Raw genomic sequence first — 15,329 nt, 5'->3', positions numbered from 1 at the left:
GTAGAATTTTGAAAGTACCTTTGTTTGACTACTTTTTCTGTTATTGGGTTATAATTCACATGCCATATACCTACCTTTTTAAAGTGTTTTTAACCACATCAGTGGTTTTTAAGATAGTCACATAGTTGTGCAACTATTACTACTAGCTTATTCCAGAACATCCTTAACACCTAAGAAGAAGAAATCCTGTAACCATTAAGAGTCACTCCAGGCTGAGTGGGGAGGCTCATGCCTATAATCCCAGCTCTTTGGGAGATGGAGGTGGGAAGATCAGTTGAGACCAGGAGTTTAAGACCAGCTTGGGTAATACAGCGAGACCCTGTCTCTACCAAAAGAAAAAAAAATAGCCAAGCGTGGTGTCGTGTGCCTGTAGTCCCACCTACTTGGAAGGCCAATGTGGGAGGATTGCTTGAGCTCCGTAGTTTGAGGTTGTGAGCTATAATAGTGCCACTGCACTCCAGCCTGGGTGACTGAGCAAGATCCTGTTTCAAAAAAAAAAGGAAAAAAGAGTCACTCCCCATTCTCCTTAGCCCCAACCGGTGGCAACTATTAATCTACTTTGTGTCTCTAAAAGTTTTCCTATTCTGGACATTTCATGTAAATGGAATTACATGGTATATAGCCTTTTGTGTTTGACTTATTTCGCTTAGCATAATGTTTTCAAGGCTTATCCAGTTGTGGTATGTATCAGTACTTCATTCATTTTTATGGCTAAATAATATTCCACTTTATGGATATTACCGCATTTGTTTATCCATTCACCAGTTAATGGATATTTGAGTTGTTTCCACTTTTAGCTGTTTTTGAAGAATGCTGCTGTGAACATTCATTGCAGGTTTTTACATGGACTTAGTTCTCAGTTCTGTTGTATATACACCTAGGAGTGGAATTACTGGATCATATTTTACTTGCCTGACAGGAGTATATTAGTGTTTCACTTTTTCCACATTGTCACCAAGATTTGTTATATATCTTTTTGTTTATAGCCATCCTAGTAGATGTGAGGTAGTATGTCACTGTGGTTTTGATTTGCATTTTCCTAATGACTAATGATGCTGAGTATCTTTTTCATGTGCTACTTGGACATTTTTGTATCTTTTTCACTGAAATGTGTATTCAATATTTTATTCTCTGTGGTGCTTTATAAATGGAATTTTTTTCTTAATTTCATTTTTGGATTGTTCATTGCTAATGGTAGAGATACTCTTGATTTTTGCATATTCATCTTGTATTCTATAACCTTGTTGAACTCTTTTATTAGCTTTAGTAGTTTTTTGAGTATTCCTTATGATTTTCTATATGCAAATAGAAATAGTCATTTTCCTTTTCTCTCTGGATGCCTTTTATTTATTTTATTTTCCTAATTGCTCTGCCTGGCTAGAATCTTAATTACAGTGTTGAATAGACATGGTAAGAGCAGACATCATTGTGCTGTTTTTAATAGTAAGGGAAAACATTCAGCTTGTCACCATGAATTATGATGTTAACTGTGGGTTTTTTGTAGATACTCTTTATTAGGTGAGGAAATTCCCTTTAATCCTAGTTCTTGAGTATTTTTATCATGAATAGATGTTTAGTTTTTAAATTATTATTTTTTTGTGGAGGCAGGGTCTGACAGTGTTGACCAGGCTGGTCTTGAATGCCTGGTCTCAAGCTGCCCTCTCGCCATGACCTCCCAAAGTGCTAGGATTATAGATATGAGCCACTGTACCTGTTAGGGTGTTTAATTTTGTCACATGATTTTTTTGCATCTGTTGAGATGATCACGTTGGTCTCTGTCCTTTATTCTGTTAATATGGTGTGTTACTTTGATTGATTTTTGTTTGTTGAACCAACCTTGCATTCCTGGAAACACATCTCGCTGGGTCATGATATATAATCCTTTTTGTATGTTGCTGGAGTTGGTTTGCTTGTATTTTGTTGAGAATTTTGGTGTCTGTGTTCATAAGGCATATTGGCCTATAGTTGTTTTCCTCTTTTTTTTTTTTTTTTCTGGTTTTGGTATCAGGAATACTGGCCTCACAGAATGAGTTGAGAAGTGTTCTTCCTTTTTGCTTTTTTTTCTTCCTGAATATTTATCTAATCCTAGTTTACATCAGTTTTGTTATTTACTTCTTTTTTTTTTTTTAAGACAGTCTTGTTCTGTTGCCCAGGTTGGAGTGCAATGATGTGATCTGCGCTCACTGCAACCTCCGTCTCCCAGGAGGTCAAGTGATCCTCCCACCTCAGCCTTCCAAGTAGCTGGGATTTCACCGTGTTTGCCAGGCTGCTCTAGAACTCTTGACCTCAAGTGATCCGCCTGCTGGTCTCCCTAAGTGCTGGGATTATTGGCGTGAGCCACCACACCTGGCCAGTTTTATTACTGCCATCTAAAAATATATCCTGCTTTTTTTTTTTTTGTTATTCTTTTTTAGAACACACAGAAATACTTTGTTAGATTCTAATTCAATTTAACTTACCAATGAGGAATGACTTGTGGCACCCAGCAGAGTATTAATGAAATTTCTGATATTCTAGTGAAATCTACTTTATATATTGTCTTTCAGATGACTGAAAAATTAGAGATGGGAGAGACTATGGTAATATAATCAACCATATTATAGATAAATGGACCAGATTGTCCAAAGTTACATTGGTAGGTTACGGCTGAGCCAGGATATTTCACTTTAGTTTAGTAATCTGTGAAAAGGATAGGTTTTCAACAAAGGTTTAATTTTGTCTGTGTGTTTGTGAGCAGTGCTAAGAAACAATATAGTATTTATTTGAATGAAATAAGTGTAAAACTTATTCGTGCCCAGTCATTCTGCAGTCCAGCTGGAGAAGTCCTGAACATATAATTAATTCATTGGGCTGGGCATGGTGGCTCATGCCTGTAATCCCAGCCCTGCTGTTTGGGAGGCTGAGGCAGGAGGATCATTTGAGTCCAGGAGTTCGAGACCATCCTAGTTAACATAGTGAGACCCTGTCTCCATAAAAATAAAAAATAATTCATTGCTATCACGAGGAAAGTTATTATCAACAGCATTTTGGGGAGTCTTTGAAGCAATTAACTTTAACTGACAAAACTATTTACTAATTATATCATATGAGTGGGTGGTGTCAAAATGAATTGAAATCTTGAAGAAACCGTCTCCAACTTGCAAGGAGGTATAGAGGGAGAATCACATGGATGTATCAACCTAAATGTGTCAACCTTTAACTTTTAATAATTGTTTTCCCTTCTAATTTTTTTTTCCTTCAACTTTCAAGTTCAGGGGTACATGTGCAAGACATGCAGGTTTGTTACATAGGTAAATGTATGCCATGGTGGTTTGCTACACAGATCATCCCATCACCTAGGCATTAAGCCCAGCATCCATTAGCTATTCCTCTTGATGCTTTGCCTTCCCCCAGCACCCCTGGACAGGCCCCAGTGTGTGTTGTTCCCTGCCATGTGTCCATATGTTCTCATCATTCAACTCCCACATATAAGTGAGAATATGTGGTGTTTGATTTTCTGTTCCTGCAATCCTCCTGCCTCGGCCTCTCAAAGTTAGTTTGCTGAGGATAATGGCTTCCAACTCTATTCATGTCCCAGCAAAGGACATTATCTTGTTTGTTTTTATGGCTGCGTAGTATTCCATGGTGTATATATACCACATTTTCTTTATCCAGTCTGTCATTGGTGGGCATTTAGGTTGATTTTGTGCCTTTGCTATTGTGAATAGTGCTGCATTGAACTTACACATGCGTGTATCTTAATAATAGGATGATTTATATTCCTTTTGGTATATACCCAGTGATGAGATTACTGGGTCAAATGGCATTTCTGCCTCTAGGTCTTTGAGGAATTGCCACACTCTAATTGTTTAAATAATTGTTTATATTCACTGTGAAACAGTTTTTAAAAAATGTTTTTTCAAAGAAAAATAGTATTATAATTTTATGAAAATATCATATGGCTTTTTTTTTTTTTTTTTTTTTTTTTTTTTTTTTTTAGATGGAGTCTTGCTCCGTCACCCAGGCTGGAGTGCAGTGGCACAATCTCAGCTCTCTGCAACCTCTACCTCCTGAGTTCAAGTGATTCTCCTGCCTCAGCCTCCCGAGTAGCTGGGCATGTGCTACCACACCTGGCTAATTTTTTATCTTTTTAGTAGAGACGGGGCTTCACCATGTTAGCCAGGATGGTTTCGATTTCCTGAGCTTGTGATCTGCCCGCCTTGGCCTCCCAAAGTGCTGGGATTACAGGCATGAGCCACCGCGCACAGCTGGAAATATATGTGTCTCCAAAGATAAAATCATCCTTTAATTTTGCTTAGCCAAGAAACTCAACTAAAACTACCTGCTGGAAATGGCAGTTTTCTGTCTCAGCATCAGTAACATACAATCCAAAGTCTATGTTGTGATTGACTGTTGTACCGTTTTCATTCAGAGATTAGTTTTGCCAACAGTGTCTGATTTGGGATTGAGATTTAGCTCACAAAGCAATTGGTTGTTGGGGCATAGGAATGGGTTAGTGTTACTAATGAGCACACTACAGAGAAATCATTCCAGTGGGGAAAAATAGCATTTGTCCATGCATGACCAAAGTTGTTCTGTAATTCAATGCTGCATGCCAAATAGTGAAGTTTGGATTTGGATGTGGCAGCTCACTGATGCTGGGGGGAAATTTTGTTTAATCATTGTCTTTTAAAATGAACTTAGTACAAGCTGCCACTTTTTCCCTTTTAGAAAGATGAAATGTTTTTTGTCTTTTTCCTCTTTTCCTGTTTCCATAATTTTATTTTTAGGCTTCCAAAAATTTGCAAATTTAATTAAAATAAATGTTTTCCTCTTGGGTAGCTTGATTAACTAGTCTTTTTTTCCTAAGCATTATTCTACATCTAAAATTATATCCTAACATCCAGTTCTAATTCTCTTCATTTTTTGTTCCTCTAAAATGAAATAAATTTGTGAATTTTAGGAAATATATATTATCAAATTATTTTGTTTTGTTTTGAACCTTTTATAATATCACAAATAGATATCTTTGGGATTTTCCTTTTTGTTTCCTGATTCTTTAATTGATAGTCAGAATTATTATCTGATGGAATATTTTAGGTTTGTTTTGTGCCTTTGATAACACCGTTCACCTTTGACAGCTTATTTTATTTTATTTTTTGGAGACAGTCTTGCTCTGTTGCCAGACTGGAGTGCAGTGGTGCAATGTCTGCACTGCAGTCACTGCAACCTCTGACTCCCTGGTTCAAATGATTTTCCTGCCTCACCCTCCCAAGTAGCTGGGATTACAGGCACTCGCCACCACACCTAGCTAATTTTTGTATTTATAGTAAAGACGGGGTTTTACCATATTGGCCAGGATGGTCTCTATCTCCTGACCTTGTGATCCGCCCACCTCAGCCTCCCAAAGTGCTAGGGTTACAGGTGTGAGCCACTGCACCCGGCCAACAACTTTTTTTTTTTTTTTTTTTTTTGAGACAGGGTCTCACTCTGTTGCCCAGGCTGGAGTGCAGTGGTACCATCTTGGCTCACTGCAGCCTCGACTTCCTGGGCTCAGGTGATCCCCCACTTCAGCCCCCCAAACACGCCTGTAGTCCCAGTTACTCTGGAGGCTAAGACTTGAATCTGGGAGGCGGAGGTTGCAGTGAGCTGAGATTGTGCCATCCAGCCTGGGTAACAGAGTGAGACTCCATCTCAAAAAAAAAAAAAACGTAAAAATGCTGGGCACAGTGGTGCACGCCTATAGTTCCACCTACTCAGGAGGGCGAGGCGAGAAGATGACTTGAACCCAGGAGTTTGAGACCAGCCTGGGCAACATAGTCAGACCCTGGTCTTGAAATAAAAAAAGTAAAAATCATTCTTTGCACCTTGGAAAACAGGCAGAAGGCCATGGTTTGCCAGCCCCAGACAGATCATCAGTATAATAATAAATCAAACTCTGATTTGTAGTATTTGATGATTTCCAAAGCTTAAATACTCCTACTGTGGCTGATTTCAGTCCATTAGTGGGACATACTGAATGCAGAATTTGAAAGAAATCTTCAGTAACACACAGTATTTCCACTATATAAACACAGTAGATGTTTCTTAAAAGCATAGTTAAGTACATTATTAATGAAGTGATGAGTTTTGAGTATTTTTTAACTTTATTTTTAATATAATTTAACTGTGAACTTACATTATTTAATATTTAATAATGACTGTGTAGAATAGCGGCTTGAAAATTCCTGAAAATACAACAATCAGCTCTCACTAGCCTGTACAAGTTGGAGTCAACATAGCATGAAACCTAAGGCTCAGAGAGGTGAGATAATTTACCAAATCAAGCTTAGGTGGTGGAATCAGAATAAACTCAAGGTTTCTTTTGATTTTTATCTTAATCAAAGCAATACTGGTTTATAGTTTAAAAAGTCGAAAAGCACTGCAAGGTTTATAGTACTGAATCATCAGTTACCTGTCTTACCCTCTCTTCTGCCACTTTCTAGCCCTCAGGGGCAACACTTACCTCTTTCAGCCTTTTCTTCTGGTGTTTACCTCCCTATTTTTCATAATATGGTTATACTGCTATTTATGACTTTTCACTTTTTGATACTATTTATTCCTTCTAAGGAAGACAGTGATTTACTTATGCCATACACTCTTTCCTTCTATGCATTTTCCAGTGTATTTATATCACAATTACAATTGTCTCTTAAGTTATCTTTCAATATTCACACTATTAATACTGTGTAGTGTTCACAGCTAAACGCTTAGTATATTATGATTACATTTCCTTTCTTTTTTGAGCTGGAATCTCACTCTGTCGCCCAGGCCGGAGTGCCGTGGTGCGATTCAGCTCACTGCAACCTCTGCCTCCTGGGTTCAAATGATTCGCCTGCCTCAGCCTCCGGAGTAGCTGGGACTACAGGCACGTGCCACCATACCCTGTTAATTTTTTATGTTTTTAGTAGAGATGGGCTTTCACCACATTGGCCAGGCTGGTCTCAAACTCCTGACCATGTGATTCGCCCGCCTCTGCCTCCCAAAGTGTTGGAATTACAGGCTTGAGTTACCACGCCTGGCCACATTTCCTTTCTTTAAATAAATTTAAAGATAGAATTTTATGATTCTGTCAGAACCGTAAAATTCATCACAGTATGGTTAAACATCAGATAATTTACCATTTCCATTCTTTTCTTAAACATACCCTCTAAGCTGCCTTTCTTCTTCCTGTTTGAATTCTGTTGTTTTCAGCCGTCACCCTAGTACTGCATTCACCATTATGCTGGTCATTGCCATTGCTTCTCTCCTGTGTTGGCATCCATTTTCCTGAATTTTATGCTACCTGGTTTCCTAATTTTTCATTTTGGTGGAGCACATCATTCAGGTGCTTCCTAAGAAAGGATGCTGAGAGATAAGTTGTTTGAGATCTTGTATATCTGAAAATATCAATTCTACCCTCATGTGTAGTTGATAATTTGGCAAGATATGTAATTCTATCTTGAAAAATCATTTTCCCTCAGATATGGAAGGTTTATCTTCAGTGTTTCTAGTCTCCAGTGTTGCTGAGAAACCCAAAGACATTCTTTAGTCCTTTGTGAGCTTTTTTTTCCCCCTTGTGATAGATTTTAGGACCTTCTGTTTTTCCCCAGTGTTGTGAAATTCCACAGGGGCGTACCTTGATGTGTATCTTTTTTTTTTTTTTTTTGAGATGGAGTCTCGCTCTGTCTCCCAGGCTGGATCGTGGTGGCGCCATCTTGATTCACTGCAACCTCTGCCTCATGGGTTCAAGTGTTTCTCCTGCCTTAGCCTCCTGAGTAGCTGGGAATACAGGTGCATGCCACCACACCCAGCTAATGTTTTGTGTTTTTAGTAGAGATGGGGTTTCACCATGTTGGCCAGGATGGTCTCGATCTCTTGACCTCGTGATCTACCCGCCTTGGCCTCCTAAAGTGCTAGGATTACAGGTGTGAGCCACTGCTGATGTGGATCTTTTTCATTTGTTGTGCGGCATACTCTTTGGGCATTTTCATTCTAGAAATATATGTCCTTCAGTTCTCAACATTTTTTCTTATTTATTTTAAACGTTCCTCTTTCTGCTTTGTGGAACTTTTATTAGTTTGATGCTGGATCTTCTGAGTTGATCCTCTGATTCTCTTACTTTTCCCCAATTTTTTCATTACTTTCTCTTTTTGTTTCACTTCCTGGGAGATTTCAGCTTTACCTACCAGATTGTAAACTGACCTAAAAAATTTTCTATCATAATTTTAATACATAAGTGCTCTTGTTCTTTGAATGTGACTTTATTATAGATCTTATTTGTCTTTCATAGATGCAGTCTTTCCTTTTACATATCTGAGATATTTTGCTATTTTTGTGTGTCTGTGAAGTTTTTTTTCCCTTGAATTCTCTGGTTATTCCCAAGTTTCTTTTTATTGTTATTTTTGTCTCCTTTAACATAGTGGTTTTCCTCAAATGTCTTGTATTTTTTTGAAGTTGTGGTGAACATACATAACATATAATTTATCATTTTAACCATTTTATCTATTTCTTTTAAAATATTTATTTATTTATTTATTTATTTATTTATTTATTTATTTATTTATTTTAGAGATGGGATCTTGCTCTTGTTGCCCAGGCTGGTCTCCAGCACTTGGGCTCAGGCAGTACTCCTGCCTTGACCTCCCAGAATGTGGAGATTATAGGTATGAACCACCATGCCCAGCTGTTTTTAACCATTTTAAGATGTATAAATTCTGTGGCATTAAGTATATTCATAGGGTTGTGCAACCATCAACACCATCTACCTCCAGAACTTTTTCATCTTCCCCAGCTGAAACCCTGTACCCATTAGATACTAACTTCCATTCCATCCTCCCCTCAGCTCTTGGCCAACGGCATTCTACGGATTTGACACTTTAGCAGCCTCATGTAAGAATAATCATAATACTTGTCTTTTTGTGACTGGCTTATTTTACTTAGCATAATATTTTCAAGGTTCATCCATGTTGAAGCTCCATGTGAGTGGTCAGAAACTTATTAACTGGGGGCCTTCACTGAGAAGTGATAAGATGATAAATACCTGCCAGATGTGGTAGCTCACACTTGTAATCCCAGCACTTTAGAGGCCAAGGCAGGAAGATCATTTGAGCCCAGGAGTTCAAGACCAACCTTGGCAATATACTGAGACCCTATCTCTACCAAAAATTAAAAAAAAAAAAGATGATGAATATCTTTATCATTGGGTAACCTGAGAATATCTGTATTTTTAGACATTTTGTAGTGTCCCATCAGTTTCTATGGAGAAAAATCTACCAAATCCTGACTGGGGGTATACCCTTGACAGCTCATTGTTTGGGTAACCAGAAGGGGCTAGGGGAATCTACCTGTTTGGTAGACATTTCCTTAGTTATGCTGTTTTCAGTATAGCGTTCACCCCTATTCTCAGCTGAGCTTGGTGTTCCCTGAGACTAGAGTCTTTCTAATTATTTCTCTGGACTGGTGAGTTGACAGGCAGCCTTTGTCTAGAGTGGAGGAGGGGTAGTTGCCTGGTTGCTTGGGCAGGTGGGGAGAGCTAAGGACCTAACTGCTCTTTCTGTAGATTGTCAGCCTACTCCTCTGTTTTCGGCCCAATGACTCAATCCTCCCTTCAGAGATACACTGTGCTTCCAATTCCTGGCCTTTCCAAGGTACAGTGGTATGAATCAGATTGCTTTTTTTTATATTTTTTTGAGACAGTCTCACTTCATTGCTTAGGCTGAAGTGCAGTGGCATGATCTCGGCCCACTGTAACCTCTGCCTCCCAGGATCAGCCCATATTCCTGCCTCAGCCTCCCAAGTAGCTGGGATTACAGCCCCCTACCACACCCAGCTAATTTTTGTATTTTTAGTAGAGACAGGGTTTTACCATGTTGGCCAGGCTGGTCTCAAACTCCTGACCTCAGGTGATCCACCTGCCTCAACCTTCCAAAGTCTAGGGATTATAGGCTGGAGTGCAGTGGCTATTCACATGTGCAGTCATAGCATACTGTGGCTTCGAACTTCTGGCCTCAAGCAATCCTCCCACCTCAGCCTCCGAGTGGCTGGGACTATAGGTGCACACCACTGCACCTGGCACAATTTTTGTTTTTGTTATTGAAACACATTAGAAAAATGTACACAATATATATACTTACTTACACAGTGTTCTCCTCTGCTGTTCCCTGATCCCTGTTGTATCTACTATTAACAGTCTGTGTATTTTTCATATGTTTCTATGCATATATATCTATATGCACACATACACACTTACATGTATATATCTGTATGTTTGTTCATATATCTACATATTAATTAAAACTGAATTGAAAATATCTTTCTGTATTGCTAATATTTAAAAACTTGTAATATAGGCCAGGTGTGAGTGGTTCATGCCTATAATCCCAGCACTTTTGGGAGGCCAAGGCAGGAAGATTACTTGAGGCCAAGAGATTGAGACCAGTTTGGGCAACATAATGAGACCGTGTCTCGTGATTAAAACAAAACCCAAACTTGTAATATATTTTCTAAAAATGGAAACAGAAATATTTTTCATTGTTTACTAAGTAGAAGTAAAAGTGCTCTATATTTTATAGATAGCCATTTCAGAAGGTATTTGCTCAGGTGTACTTATCACTCAGCAATGCAGTGCTCACCTAATGCAAGAACTACTTTGTCAAAGGGTTGAAAAGATGACTAATATACCCTAATCAGTTTTTCCCTCAAGATAGTCCTTTTGATCTACTTAAAAGCTAAATGATTTGGAATTCTTTTACCTTTATTTATAATATCATAACCTGGAAGAGACATATAGATAAAAATCTGCTTATCTTCATGCAATTAGGTTATTAGGAGATAAGTTTTTATTCACATTTGTCTAGTATATTCTGCAATCCACATGAGAAGGTGTGGAGCAACTCTCAGAAGGCAAAACATTTAGATTGAAGATTCAGTTTAGTTTGGTAGAGCTATATTTGAGTGTACTCACAATTTTAGGAACAATGAATTATCTTGAAATTTATTCTTTTGGATTATAAAGTCCATCTGTATAGAGACTATGTCTATCTAGTTAATTACTGTGTTCACAGCTTCTGGAACATAGGAGGTGTTCAATATATATTTGCCTATGTATGTGTGGAGTGTGATGATAGATAGTAGGAATGTAGAAATAGGCCAATACTGCATTTAGTTCAGATCTTATGATTGTGTTCTTTTAGAAACTTCATGTAGAAACTGCCTTTATAATAATTTCATTCTTCTTACGTTTCTGTAGTTGAGAACAGCAAGATACAAGGAGGCTGCCCTCTGTGATAGACGTGAAATGGTCATTATGTGTTGTTGGTGGTAGAGCTATCTGTGAACTATCATTACCCATAAATAGCAGCTTCCTCAGGCAGTCTGATCAACTTAACTCATCTCATCATAGTGCTCCTCCATTGAAGGGATGTAGACAAGTCTCCATAACTTCTTTTGAAGGTGATTAGGGAGTAACCCACCTGCTGATACAAGGAAGCACATTGATTCTTGTTGGGCCCTGTTGGTCATACAGTCAAATCACTAAGGACTAGATTTGAGAAGCTTAATTTTTGACCTTAAAGTTTCCCCAATTTACTCCTTTTGCTGGGTTTCCATTAAAATTTGCTTTTACCCCATTCTGAATGAGTATTATAGTTAGGTGTTTCTATGTGTTATTCCCTCTTGATTTGTTCTTTTGAGTGCAGGGAACACTTTGTCTTTGTACCTTTGCATAGCTATAGTGCAGTGCTTTGTATAACACCTGTTTATACTGTTAATCCTTGTGTTAAGTGGGTAAGTAGAAGAATTTTAAATTTTGCTAAGTTATAGTTCCAACTGTAGCTACTTTTGTAAGTCACATAAAATCCCTTTCAAATAAGACAGGTATTTAGCTAATTTGAAAAAAAGTATAGATTATAGCACATCCTCCCCCATCTAGTAATTTCAGAAGTCTGATAGTTATTTTAAAACAACTTTATTGAGATATAATTCACATACCATGCAGTTTACCCACATTGTATAATTCAGTGGTTTTTAGTGTCTTCAGCAAGTTGTACAACCATCATCGTAGTCAAATTTGAAATATTTTCATTACCCTGAAAGAAATCCTTTATACATTAGCAGTCACTCCCTATTTCCCGCTTGCTCCCCAGCCGTAGTCAACCATTAATCTACTTTCTGTCTTTATAGATTTGCCTATTCTGGGCAATGGGATTATATAATACATGGCTTTTCATGACAGGCTTCTACCACTTAGCAGAATGTTTTCAGGTTTGTCCATGTTTTAACATATGTCAGTACCTCATTCCTTTCTCTTGCTGAATAATCTATTGTATGGATATATATCTCATTTTATTTATCTGTCTGTTGATAGATATTTGGGTTGTTTTCCATTTTTTGGCGATTATAAATAATACTACCGTGAACATTCATGTACAAGTTTCTGTGTAGATATATGTTTCTTTTTTCTCGGGTATATGCTAGAGTGAAATTGCTGGGCAACTCTGCATTTAATCTTTTGAGGAATGGCCAGACTGTTTTCCAAGCAGCTGCATCATTTTACGTTCCCACCAGCAGTCTATGAGCATTCCAATTTCTCCACGTCCTTACCAACACTTGTTATTATCTTTCTTTTTAATTATAGTCATCCTAGTGAGTGTGAAGTGGTATTTCACTGTGGTTTTGATTTGCATTTCTCTGTTGGCTGTGTTCAGTATCTTTTCATGTGCTTATTGGCTGCCTGTCTTTTGGAGAAATATGTATTCAGATCCTTTGCCCATTTTTTTTTTTTTTTTTTTTTTTTTGAGACAGAGTTTCGCTCTTGCTACCCAGGCTGGAGTGCAATGGCGCGATCTCGGCTCACCGCAACCTCCGCCTCCTGGGTTCAGGCAATTCTCCTGCCTCAGCCTCTTGAGTAGGTGGGATTACAGGCATGCGCCACCATGCCCAGTTGATTTATTGTATTTTTAGTAGATACGGGGTTTCACCATGTTGACCAGGATGGTCTCGATCTCTTGACCTCGTGATCCACCCGCCTCGGCCTCCCAAAGTGCTGGGATTACAGGCTTGAGCCACCGCGCCCGGCCTCTTTGCCCATTTTTAATTGGGTCATTTGTCTTTTATTATTGAATTGAAAGATTTTTTTTATGAATTCTAGATGCAAGTACAAAAATATATTTACAGATACATTGACAAATGTTTACAAAAATATATTTTATCAGTTCTACTTCCAAAAACATTCTCCCATTCTGTAGGTTGTCTCTTCACTTTCTTGATGATGTCCTTTGACGCACAAAAGTTTTTAATTTTGATGCAGTTCATCTATTTTTTCTTGTTTGCTATTTTCGGGGTCATATTTAAGAGACCATTACCTAATCTAAGGTCACAAAGATTTAAGCCTATTTTTTCTTTTAAGAATTTTATAGTTTTAGCCCTTGCTATTTTGGTCTTTGATCTATGTTTATTTAATTTTGGTGTGAGGCAGGAATCTAACTTCATTCTTTTTGCATGTGGATATCCACTTGTTTCAGAACAATTTGTTAGAAAGATTATTCTTTCCCTCATTGAATTATCTTGACGCCCATGTTGAAAATCAGTTGATTAATGGACATTTCCCTCTTTCCCTCCTTCCCTCCTTCCTTCTTCTTTCTTTACTTTCTTTTTTTCTTCCTTTTCTTTCTTTCATTTTTGAGACAGAATCTCACTCTGTCTCCCAGGCTGGAGTGCAGTGGCGCAACCTCAGCTCATTGCAACCTCTGCCTCTTGGCTTCAGGTGATTCTCATGCCCCAGGTTCCTGAGTAGCTGGGCTTACAGGTGTGCATCACCATGCCCAGCTAATATTTGTATTTTTAGTAGAGACAGCGTTTCACCATGTTGTCCAGGCTGGTCTCGAACTCCTGACCTCAGTTGATTTACCCGCCTCCACCTCTCAAAGTGCTGGGATTACAGGTGTGAGCCACCACACCCGGCCAATTAAGGGACTTCTGTTTTGGGGAAAATATTCACATTGTTTTACTTTCCCCCAGATTGCTTACAATTTTTTGGTTAAATTAAGAAAAAAGAAACAATCTCAAAAAAGATACAAGTACGGTTCAAAGAACTAATTTTTTTGAACCATTTGAGAGTAAGTTGTCAACATGATGCCAAATGATGATCATTTTTGTGTATTTTCCACAAACAAGAATATTTTCCCACAGAAGCACAATATAACCATAAAAATCAGAAGACTAACATTGTTCTATTTCTACCATGTCATCCTCAGATCCCATTCAAGTTTTGCCCATTGTCTCAGTGTTGTCCTGAATAGCAAAAAGGACCCAGTCCAGAATTACACATTGCATTTTCTCAGTCTTTCCTTGACCCTCATGACCTGTACATTGTTGAAGATTACAGTTCAGTTATTTTGTAGAATGTCCCTCAGTCATGGTTAGTCTGATGTTTCCTTATGATTAGATTCAGTTTATGCATATTTGGCAGGAATGTCACAGAAGTGATGTTATGTCCTTTTTAGTGCATTGTATTAGGGCCCAGAGTTTCACCATTATTTGTAATATTAACCTTAATTGCTTGATTAAGGTGGTATTTGCCAGCTTTTTCCACTATTATTGTTTTTTCTTTTGCAGTTAGCATCTTGTGGGACAGTACATTGAGATAATACTAATTTTGGTCTTCATCAACCTTTATTTCTTTCATTTATTTATTTATATCTACATGGACACATATATTCCTATTTTGTTTAATGAGTTATATTTCTTTACTGTTTTCATTTGTGTTGATAGGCCAGCTGTTCCAGATTTGGTTAGTGAGAGCCCCTTCAAGCTCACCATTTTGTTCTTTTAACATACCCTCTCTCATTCTTTGAGCACTTCCTTCCTTTTTGGCACAAGACAGCGTTCTAGGCTTATTTGATACTTGCGCTATTCTGTTCCTTGAATCAGCCGTTTCTTTAAAGAGCCCTGTTTCCTTTTAGTAGAGAATGGTATTAGAAAGCAAGGTCTAGGTGCTTAGTGTACATATTGGGGTATTGTCCCCAGGACCTCTCAGGGCAGCAGTCCCCAACCTTTCTGGCACCAGGGACTGGTTTCATTGCTGGGGTGGGGTTGGGGTGGGAGTATTGATTTCAGGATGAAACTGTACCACCTCAGATCATCAGGCATTAGATTTTCATAAGGAGCGCACAACCGCGATCCCTTGCATGTACAATTCACAATATGGTTTGTGCTTCTGTGAGAATCTAATGCTGAAGCTCAGGCAGTAATGATTGCTTGCCTACTGCTCCCCTCCTGCTATGTGGCCCTTTTCCTAACAGGCCATGGACAAGTACCAGTTTGTGGCCTGG

The 15,329-nt window shown here is 38.3% G+C and overlaps 1 protein-coding gene across 6 annotated transcripts in view; it reads left to right on the top strand.

Moving 5' to 3' along the window:
- PIK3R3 (phosphoinositide-3-kinase regulatory subunit 3) overlaps window positions 1-15,329 on the top strand; it is a 93,596-nt gene that overhangs the window by 28,595 nt on the left and 49,672 nt on the right. The window lies entirely within an intron of this gene.

The sequence above is a fragment of the Sapajus apella genome, unplaced genomic scaffold, assembly GCF_009761245.1.
Source record: "Sapajus apella isolate SASKATOON/1434 unplaced genomic scaffold, GSC_monkey_1.0 scaffold62, whole genome shotgun sequence".
Classification (NCBI taxonomy): Eukaryota; Metazoa; Chordata; class Mammalia; order Primates; family Cebidae; genus Sapajus; species Sapajus apella.
Note: the sequence above shows the minus strand (reverse complement) of the source record. Positions and strands in the feature narration are given on the sequence as shown.